At 36.5% G+C, this 11528-nt stretch overlaps 1 pseudogene across 1 annotated transcript; it reads right to left on the reverse strand.

The window, feature by feature from the left end:
* Window positions 1–3147: 3147 nt before the first annotated feature.
* LOC306876932 (hemopexin-like) lies at window positions 3148–7151 on the reverse strand (annotated as a pseudogene). The gene is made up of 10 exons: window positions 7090–7151; window positions 6201–6229; window positions 5956–6078; window positions 5606–5764; window positions 5379–5569; window positions 5052–5264; window positions 4847–4948; window positions 3759–3883; window positions 3484–3630; window positions 3148–3377 (listed from the first exon to the last, which is right to left on the reverse strand). The product of its transcript is annotated as a hemopexin-like (transcript).
* Between the last annotated feature and the right edge of the window lie 4377 nt (window positions 7152–11528).

Below are 11528 nucleotides of genomic sequence, written 5' to 3' on the forward strand. Positions count from 1 at the left end.
ACTCAAAATTGTGGCAACAGATTACAAGCAATATTATTAAATACATTTAACAAATTAATTGAGTAATAATTAATCTAATTAATTCCTTAAAAGTTAACCATTTAAAATCAGTAAAATTTACAAAAAATGTTTTTAAACAAAAATATCTGAATTAAGAATTCTTTATTTTTTTTATTTACATTAATGCTACTCGACGGCTGTGTCCAAATTCAGGGTCTGCATCCTCCTTAGGATCCTTCCTACCCGGTTGAAGGAGGAGGGATCCTCCGACGTCCGCAAAACCCGGAAGTCGGTGTTTGTGAATTTGGACAGCCTACCCTTCTTTCAGTTCCCTCCCTTACCCGTTGCTCATATCCTGTCGCCTAGCAACCGTGACAGCGCCAAGCAAGAAGCGGGAAAATGGACAAACAAAGAGTTATTCTCCTCATTTTAATTATTTTGGAAGAAATAAAGCAATTAAATAAATTAAATACTTTCTTTGCTCGTTGTCGGAGAGTTTTTTATATCAGACTACAAGACAGTCACAGCCAGGTAAGCCATTATAGCCTATTTTTATTTGTTTTTAAGTATTCTACTAATTTCTCCTACAAATTCATTGAGCCGAAGCATAAACTTTAGCTTGTTTTGTCAGAGAAACTCCTCTCCCACTCCGCTACCGCTCGCTTCGTCCGCCATTACGCTCTGCCGAAAAGAATTATGGGATAGGTAGGACGGGAAAGGATCCACCACACCCATCCTTCCAATTCAGGGAAAAGGAGGACGTATTTGTGGGCCGCATTTGAAGGATCCTACGAATTTGGACAGCCTTCGTCGCGGCGCTGTGACGTAACATCCTTCAAATGAGTACTCCGAAGGATGCAGACCCTGAATTTGGACACAGCCGACGTCGCCGGCGCTGCCATACTGCACTCGCACTACTCTGAGGTAAATGTCCCGCGCAGCAGCAGGTGCACTGCTCTAATCTTGGTACTAGGGGCGATATTTTCAGCGCCCCCAAACCATAAAATTCGACGACGATGATTGGCAAAATATAAACTTTTTTGCATAGCAACAGGGGAACCATTGGCTTAAATTCCAGCACTGTAGGGCTGAGCGAACTGGCGCCCAGGGAAGACAGCCTATTGGCTACTACTACACCAACATGAAGTGAATGCAAATATCATTCTGGAGAGTTCTAAACACATTCTAAAGTAAAACCATTAATAGCATGTCATTAACACAGATAATTTTTTCAAAATGAGAGATTATTAAAAACTTATTATTAAATAAAAAATAAATAAAAATAAAAAACTGGCAGGGAGGTCGGCGCCCCAGCGCCCTCTATGGGCGAGCCGCTGCTGAGTGCATTCTTAAATATATCTCAAATGTAAATATACATGGTTTACAGGTACATCAAAACAAATTTGAATATCATGAAAAAGTTCATTTTTTTCTTGTAACTTATTTCAAAAAGTTAAACTTTCATATATTTTAGATTCATTACATGTAAAGTAAAACATTTCAAAAGTTGTTTTGTTTTAATTTTGATGATTAGAGCTTACAGCTCATGAAAGTCAAAAATCAGTATCTCAAAATATTAGAATATTTACATTTTAGTTTAAATTAATGACCCTCCCTACAGTATAAATTCTGGGTTTCTCTTGTTTTTTGAAACCACAATAATGGGGAAGACTGCTGACTTGGCAATGGTCCAGAAGACGAACATTGATGCCCTCCACAAAGAGGGTAAGTCACAGAGGGTCATTACTGAAAGGTGTGGCTGTTCACAGAGTGCTGTATCGAAGCATATTAAATGAAAAGTTGACAGGAAGGAAGAATTTGGGTAGGAAAAGGTGCACAAGCAACAGAGATGACCGCGAGCTTGAGAATACTGTCATGCAAAGCTGATTCAAACACTTGGGAGAGCTTCACAAGGAGTGAACTGAAGCTGGAGTCAGTGCATCAAGAGTCACCACGCATAGATGTCTTCAGGAAAAGGGCTACCAAGCCACTTCTGAACCAGAGACAACGTCAGAAGCGTTTTACCTGGGCTGTGGAGAAAAAAAAACTGGACTGTTTTTCAGTGGTCCAAAGTCCTCTTTTCAGATGAAAGTAAATTTAGCATTTCATTTGGAAATCAAGGTCCCAGAGTCTGGAGGAAGAGTGGAGAGGCACAGAATCCATGTTGCTTGAAGTCCAGTTTGAAGTTTCCACAGTCAGTGATGATTTGGGCTGCCATGTCATCTGCTGGTGTTGGTCCACTGTGTTTTCTGAAGTCCACAGTCAACGCAGCCATCTACCAGGAAATTTTAGAGCACTTCATGCTTCCTTCTGCTGACAAGCTTTATGGAGATTCTGATTCATTTTCCAGCAGGACTTGACACCTGCCCACACTGCCAAAGGTACCAAAAGCTGGTTCAATGACCATGGTGTTATTGTGCTTGATTGGCCAGCAAACTCGCCTGACCTGAAGCCCATAGAGAATCTATGCGGTATTGTCAAGAGGAAGATGAGAAACACCAGACCCAACAATGCAGATGACCTGAAGGCCGCTATCAAAGAAACCTGCTTCCATTACACCTGAGCAGTGCCACAGGCTGATTGACTCTATGCCACGCCACATTGATGCAGTAATTCATGCAAAAGGATTCCCAACCAAGTATTAAGTGCATAGAAATGACCATACTTTTCAGAATATATATTGAAAAAAATATTTACAAATATTTACATCACTCATATGTGCACACTTTAGGACCACAATAAACAGACAAATGAAAATGATATAAGATTATTTATTAACCACAGAGTATATAGACCAAGGTGAAATATTTCTATATAAGTCTTTCATATTGATGGACCTTAAAAAAAAACGTTTGGTGGTAATAGACGCAAATACACGAGTCAGCACACGGTGTAATTGCAGCAAAAGCCAGGATTGCTTTTATATGTTCACTTGTTTATAGTGGGATACATTATTAAAGCAGAACTTCAGAGGTAGGAATTTTCTTTTGAGATCAGGTTTGACAAAAGTTAGAGAAAAGTGGATATGTTATGGCTTGAAAATCCTAGTCAGTGCAATTACTGGGGCTATTTTAAGAGACATAGTCTACACAGACTAGTTCACTTGCACAGCAGTTCCTCCTCCTCTACTTCTCTGTATGCCTCCCTCTAGTGGTCACAGCCAAACAGCTCCTGAGACACCTTGTGCTGTCCAGGCATTATTCTTGCCATCATCATAATCATGGGACTTGCATATTGGTAGTAATGGTTACCGATCACAACCGTCACACCCTTGGGTCCACACATTGCAGCATCAACCTTTTTTAAGTGTGTTATGGTTCCTTCGTTCACAGGCACGCGTGGGGTGGCTTTCAAGTCAACATCATGAACTGTTTGACCTATAGTAGAAAATACACTAAGCTTTCTGTCACTAGATGGCAAATGCTTGTAATGAGAATAGACAATCTACAGTATTTTACAGAACAAACATGCCAATGCTTATACCTTTGATGATATGAGCAATGTGATGGTCTGCGCACACAAAGGCAGCATCTACGGGACCCTCAATTCCCAGGACCTCCTTCAGGGGTTTGGGGTGACCTTCAGGTGTGTGTGTGGCTCTCCAACTTTGTACACAAAAACCTCATTGTCCTGCACATGGAACAGAACATATGAGAAGATGAATGCAGACATTTTCACTTCAATGACTACAGTACAATAGTTTAAGACACATCTAATATTATAAAGCCTTGTGAAAGTCAATTGCTGCACAAATGAATCTTGATCATGTAGCGATGGCCTTCATAAGGGAAGATTGCATCCACTTCACTGTGCAACTCTTTGAAAGCACTCTCAATTGTGTCTGAATGAAACTTATCACCAGTAATGCTGAGGAAGTGGTGCCCTGGGGAAGAGAAACAGGGATTTGTTTTACAGATGACTGTATCAGTGAACCTTCTGAAATTGCATTTGTTAAATTAGTGACTTCCTATTGTATATTGGTATACATATTTAGGAAATAGCACATGGGCAAGAGAGCTTTTGTTCCTGAATATAAGCTTGGGATTCTGCCATAGGCTGCATGTGATCACAGACATGCTGATATTGTAAAGGCAGTGCGATTGTGTACCACTTTAGCAAATGGCAGTAGTTTTGCTTTTATACAACAATTTAATAAACCAGAATTTAATGTTGAGTATATTACATTTTAGACACAACGTTGCCAGCTACATTGTCTGTTTTTGTTCTGACCACAAAAAACAGTTCATAACAAACATTACAGCCACATGATGCACACATTGCATCTATGTAGGAATCTGTTTTCAACAAATCAGTTAAATGAATGATTCAATGACTCGTGAATGGTTCAGTGACTCACAAACGTTCAGTGAATGATTCAGTGACTCACATTCAATGACACCACCCTTAATAGTAGCCTATTTAAGATTACTGATCTTGAAGACTATTTAAGGCAGTTAGAATGGGAATTGAAATGCAGGTCTGCATTTTTGAAGGAATCATTTGAATAAATGATGCATTGACTCGCTTATAAATGCCTCCTACTGGCGTAATGATATAACCTAAAAAAGTCACTGAAAAAAAATCAGTGACTCACGAATGGTTCAGTGAATGATTCAATGACTCACATTCAATGACGCCAGCCTAAATAGTAGCCTTGAATACTATTTAAGACCGTTAGCATGCGAAGTGGGATGCAGGGTCTGCATTTTTGAAGGAATCATTTGAATAAATGATTCATTGATTCGCTTATAAATGCAACCTGCGTAATGATATACCCTGAAAGAGTCACTGAAAAAAATCCTATCACTATAATGCTGTCTGGATGAAACAACAATAGGAAACTCACCTCTGAAAGCATATACACTGCCATCGTCATCAGATGTAATAGCATCCAATTGCACACGGCTGCACTGTTCTCTCTCAATGTGGTCATCAGTGCTCTTTTGTCCTAGAGAGACACCAGATTCCAAGTTCTTATTTTTTTCTAAAGCTAAATTGCTTTCTCTAGCTGTATAAATTTTGCACACTTGCACTTTCATTATTACACTTACCAAAATGTGGGCATTTCATGAAGTAATCACGGGTCTCCTTTGGAAATTTGCCATGGACTTCTCCTGTAACTGGGTCAAACTTGGAGAACTGATGACCATGAAAGCAGTAATAATGATCCATGTAACAGAAGGCTCCGGTGCAGTTGGGCATGCTCTTGAATTCTTTCTCATCAACCTTCTTGGTCTTTGTATTGAAGTGGTAGATCTCATCACCGTTGGTGGATTGGGAAGAAATTTAGACACAACAAAACCTCTCAACATACTTATTACATTTCCATCATGTTTTAACCTCCGCAGTTAGAAAAAGACCACAATTTCCTGTAATACCTTTGAAAAAGTTTACGGTGTCTTTAGTGCAGTCTGGCTTGGGACACTTCACTGCAGTATCCAAATGGTCAGGAATTCCAGGGAAAATTTCAGAGATATCCTTGGGATAGTCCTTCTCCAGCTTGTGCTTGTAGTAGCTGAATACCTTGGTGTCCTTTAATGGTGTTAAAGAAGCAAAGAAGAAGAAGAGGCTAGTTTACATGTCTGATACATAAAGCAAGCATCACAATGCATTAGAAACTGGATTTAAGAGAATGTTAAACTGTCTTCAGAGTGCATGCGGAATGCAGCGTCCACATGTCCCAGGTGATGATGGTCATCCAGCTCAGGGAACGTTTCATTAGACAGCTCAGCCTTGCCATGGAAACCCTTGAACAGGTGGTCACCTTCAGTCAAAAATCAAAGAGAAAGGTCATAAGGCCAATAAGATCATGAGGTAATGACAAATTCACTATAAAAATGTTCATATTTTTATATTATATATATTTATATTATTATTATTTGTATTTCTTTATTTAGCCTACTTATATATTTCTCACTGATAAAAATCTGACTTCTCTGATCAAACATCTCTCACCCTTGAAGAAATAAGGAATTCCCTCCTCGTTCACAGCAACTGGGTCAAACTCCATTCCTTCACAGCGGTCAAGCTTAGCACCATGGTGCAATTCATGCTTATGTCCTTCAGGTTCAGGTTCATCTGAAGAAAAAAAAAAAAACGTTATATCATGAAATATGTGTCTTAATGGAATCAGAATATACTAATACATCGCTTTCATTTACTGCCCACTTAGAGAAATTGTTTTGATTTACAAGACCCACCTTTTTGAGCATGACTCTCCATATGATGGCTGAACACACAAAAAAGATTAAGTGGATGTTAAAATGACAGATTACAACACACTGCAATATCTCTAATTCTAACAAAAGAGTAGTATGTCTGTAATGTTACATTTTAAGCTATTAGACCATTATTTAACGATTTGTTTATCAAAATATGTATTTTGTCATTTTGTTTGGGGGGGGGGGGGCAGACATCAAGCAACTCTGGAAATCTGTAACAAAAGCAAATCTCTGTATGTAATATCTGTGTCTGAGATACTTTTTTTTATTATAGTAATACTACTGTATTAATCAACTTTATAATTGAATCTTGCCCTTGTGGCATAGACTACTGAAAAAATGGTTGTCTCTTATGAAAATTTGCTTGATACAGTATGTTTCTCATTTGTAAGTCACTTTGGATAAAATCATATTGTAAATGAGTAAATGTACTGTAAGTGTAAAACTGTTTAAAGTAAATGCAAGGATTTAATATGTTAAAGAGCAAGCATTCAAAATCCAAATGTTGGTGCAAAAAAAAAAAAACACTTCAAACAGGCAAAAATGTTATCAAAAAAATAAATAATAATCCTTGTTACGGATATGTTAAAGTAATACACTTATAACACACTAGGGAAAAATAGATTTATTGAATTTACTAAAAAGTGGTTGCAATCAATTTATTTTAGCTACACTAACTTTAGCTTGACTTACTTTCAACATTTTATATAAATGTAGCTAAAATAAATTGTTTTCAACCACTTACCTTAAAAAAAAATTAGTATAATTTTTTTCAGTGCAATAGCTATTTTATACACATAATTATGATTCATTTTAAGCCTGTAAAAATGATGTGTTGACAGGTGTGTGTGTGTGTGTGTTTACTCACGAAGCAGCAGCAAGGCTCAAAGAGAGAGCCAGGCACAGAGTGAGTGTTTGAACGAGCTTCATGGTCAGCAGGGTCCTCTGGTGAGACAGAGCTCAGCTGGAGAAGGTACAGCACAACCTGATGTCCCCAATTTATACCCTCCACCTTGCAAGCACACTGGAGACGGCACATCCCTGACTCCCCCATCCACAAGCTGGTCAAGGTTCAAGGAATTTTCTGGTGGGGTATTGGGGTTGGCAACATGAGCTGAGCAATGCAAATATCCATGTATAATGGGGTAATGAGACTTGGCATGTATTATGAAGTATTATCAGAAACCCCTTGCAAGTCAGCAGTCATTGGCATGATAGTTCATATATGCACTAGTATGCATTTTCAAACTTTCTTACTTAGGAATACAGAAGAATACACAGCATTTTATGCTGTATATAGTAATCGCATGCACTTTTTTTCTTCCATTTCTTTATTGACAAATTCCAATTCTTTTTAAATTTGATAGTACAAAAAATGAATAATATGCATAACCCCAAATAAGTTTACAATTCTAAACATTGTAAACAAAGTCACATTCAAGCATATAGTGTAAAAATGATGAATCTATCAGATAGGTTGGTCACTATATAAAAAAATTGTAATTCAAAAGGCTATATAGTTTTTTGGCCCATTGTTTCAATTTGTTGGGACAATTCTCGTTCAGTTTGAAGAATCCATTTGAAAGAACCTATAGCATTGAAAAGCATGCATAAATTGTCTCTTGCGGTTCTTTTACAGATGTGAACAATTGCTTGCAGAAACAGAATTTAATGATAAAAATATATTGATAAAAAGATTATGAAAAGTCAACGTGAGCACAAATGCATGTTTGCTCTGTTGCTTTGCGCATGTATAGGACTGAATTTTCTAGAAAACCCAAATGAAATGGGCTGTTACCTTTCCCAAATAACATAGACAATCAATACGAAGTGCTGCCCTCTGCAGTTTAGTTTGATATGGTGATCATTAACAGAGACTGTTTTACTCATGGAAGCAGGTACACTAATCACACTAATACAGTATGCACATATAAGCAAGAGTGTCTTGCTGAATTCAAATTAATGAAGAAATTAAATACTTCAAACTGCTTGTCAAACTGTTACATCACATTATTTTATATAATTTAGTTGATCGGTTTTCAAACTTTATAATGCCACAGAACCCCCAAATGCTGATCCCTTTTTGTGGAAGGAGTGTCCCCCTTCCTATAATATAAAGGCTGTATGTTTTCAACAACATTCTAACAATCTTGGAGTTACATCCAGACCACTATGTTTTTATTTATTTATTTATTCCTTGGTCATTTACTTACACAACCATTTTTATATCTAGTTATTATTCATATTTAATTTATTTTCATTTGAACAATTAATTATTTTGGAAGATTTCAAGATAATTTTTACAAACTGTTGCAAGAAATAACAGAACAGACTAAAGTAATATTCATATTCATATTATTATTATCACAGAAACATTTTACAGCATTTTTGGCCGTAATGAATTATATAAGTGTGAACATGACATGTGCATGTACTATAAAAAGTATACATAATTCTAAATCTATAACTGTGATGAACATACACAACATGCATGTTTAGTTTGGAATAAGCCATACTCAAAAGTAACTGAGATAAATATAAATTTATCACAATAGGTATTTCTAAAGTAGAAAAAAAAAAAATTGAAAGTGTACATTTTAGCACAATTAACAATATTTTATAGTATGAACAAATTTCTTTTGGCAAAATATTTTGTTTGAAAAATCGTTTTTTGTTCTTTCTTTAAATGTCTATCAATGAACATAAATAGATTGATATTAAGTATAAGATATTTTGCTAAATGTAAACCATATAATGAAAAGATATTCATACAAGTCTGTCTCTATTGTGGAACATTTGTGTATTAAAAATGAACAAATTGAATAGGGACAATCTCTTTCATAGAACTTACAATAACTAAATTCTGCAGCACATTTGAAAAAAATGACATATTAAATGAAACCCCTTGCAGTCTTTTAAGATCGACATATTGAGAAATGTTTCAAAATAGACAAAATGTTACGTTATATTATCATGTGAAGCTTTCAAGCAGGGCCAAAATCTGTTTGTAATGTAAAGGACAAGTGTGTAATATTTATTTACATTTATTAGTATAGTGGCAGTGATAAAGAAAGATAAACAAAAACTTGAAAGATTTCCACCTAGAATGTTTTTGAATGTTACCAGAGATCACACAGAACGCCTCATTCCATCTTCTCTCTCACTCTCCCTGTTGGTCACGTCGCATTGAGTAGCACATAGAGAAGTTTTGAAATCGGTTTGCCCACCTCAGAACCAATAACTGGGTCTAAACCTCTGGTGTAAAACTTGCGCCTAAGGAATTAATAGCAATGCTTCAACAAGTGGTTTGGCAAAACAATGGTTAAAAGACTGTTGCTCTCCCTGCTGGACAAGGACCGGCTCAGCATCCTAACCAGCTGTCTGCTTTGTCACTGCTTGTCCATTGCACATCACAAATGTTAAAATGAATGAATGCCCCAAAAATAAGTATCATAAAAGGTAGCACCCACAAAAATATTGCTGTCAAGGCACTAATAATGTGTGTAAACAGTTTAAGTCATAAATAAGATACACTTTTAAAAAGAAAGTTATTTACTGGCATCTATGGTTCCATTAAAGAACCTTAAACCCATTATGAAGAACCTCTCCATTCCAAAAGGTTATTTTTAATGGAAAAAAGTTAGACTTTTAACATGTTCCTTACAAGAAAAAAAATTTTTTTTTTTAAGATCTGTTCACAGAAACATTCTTTTGGGAACCAACAATTTGATTCATTCATTTTTATTTATTTTTTAAAAGTGTAATATTTAATCTTGACATATTCTGTGTAGTGTGAGGTTCTCAAACCAGTAAGGAAAAGGCAAGTAATGTAAGCAAAGAGCATTATGCATAATGACCACTGCAAGCGGTTAAGTAACATGCAGGGTCAAGGTTTTAAAAGCAAACCAAACAGAGGTTGTGAAAAGAATAGACGAAGTAGAGCACTAATAATGGATTAAAGCTTCCGTGAAGATTTATGATTTACACCATCCCAAGTAATCCCACTACCGTTGCACTTATTAGGACAAATTAGATCCTTTCATTGACCTACATATTATATACTATGTAGATGACAACTAGAAAGTCAGTTTCACGATTTGAATATGCAAATGCAAGAGTGCATCATAAGAGCTCTTACAGTATATGTGAACAAATTGAAGCTAAGTAATAATCTAGCAAAATAAAAAATTAAAAAACATGGATGAATCACTGTGCCATCTGCCCTATTGACTCCAGAAAACTGAAAGCACCTGGGGCACAGAGACTAAAGCCCATCACAGGATGCCTATAGTAACACAACTGTGTTTTCCTGGCTAGAGTGTATTACAGTGGTGTCTGGGCATAAAAACCCTGTTGGTTAAATTATGTAACATTATCATCCCCTGCAGCCTTGTACTCGCCTCAGTGTTCAATCACAGCATCCAGAAACTGTTAATGCACAATCTCATATCTGGCATGTCTGGACTTTGTCTGCTCAATGTTTACACAGCCTTGTGTTACACAGAACGGTCACAGATTTGATCCTTTGTGAGGTGAACCATCTCTGCTCCATTCTCTTAAGAAAATATATCTGTTCTAGTTGTAATATTGAGCAGAGCTCCAGGCAACAAATGCAAATGCAAAGTTATAGGCTTGTGTGGGAGGGAAAATTGATTCATGTGAGAGGGAAAAAAGCTGAATGCATTTCTCAGACCCAGATGCAATCATTTTAACATCTTTCAATCGATGTTTCTCTGCGTGCTTATTTATAGCTTCCTTCCTCCTGTTAATTACAACATTAAAGTGGGATCTGCTGTAGCCTATCTAGAAAATATAATAATTATAATCAAAGTGAAGGATTATTATAAGTGACTGAAAACTAACTGTATAGACATTTTTTTACAGTTTGCCAAGTGTGAAATGAAAGAGGAAGAAAACTTTAGGTGCAGGTGTGTTACTATAGTCAGGAAGCTGGCTGTGAATTTATTCCAAGCATTATTCTCTGAATTCCTGGTCCTGACTCAAAATCACAACAGAGGATTTCCAGTGCATCCCGGAAACAGGAAAAAAGCCTATTGTCAAGAATAGTCTTGTGCCAGAAAGGTCAAAACATCAGCCAGTTCTTAAACATTCTCAGCAGGCAACAGAAACGCAAAACTGTCACAATGTGTGTAATTAAGAGCTGCCAGGATTAAATGATATCCTTATATTTCAGCAACTCATTTTGGTAAACAAAGCCTCTAAGAGAAACATCTATAAAAATGAATTTCACACAGACATCTGGGTCTTATTTTAACCCCCAATAGTACTTATTAATATATTTCCGTC

The sequence above is a fragment of the Barbus barbus genome, assembly GCF_936440315.1.
Source record: "Barbus barbus genome assembly, chromosome: 11".
In the NCBI taxonomy this organism is placed as follows: Eukaryota; Metazoa; Chordata; class Actinopteri; order Cypriniformes; family Cyprinidae; genus Barbus; species Barbus barbus.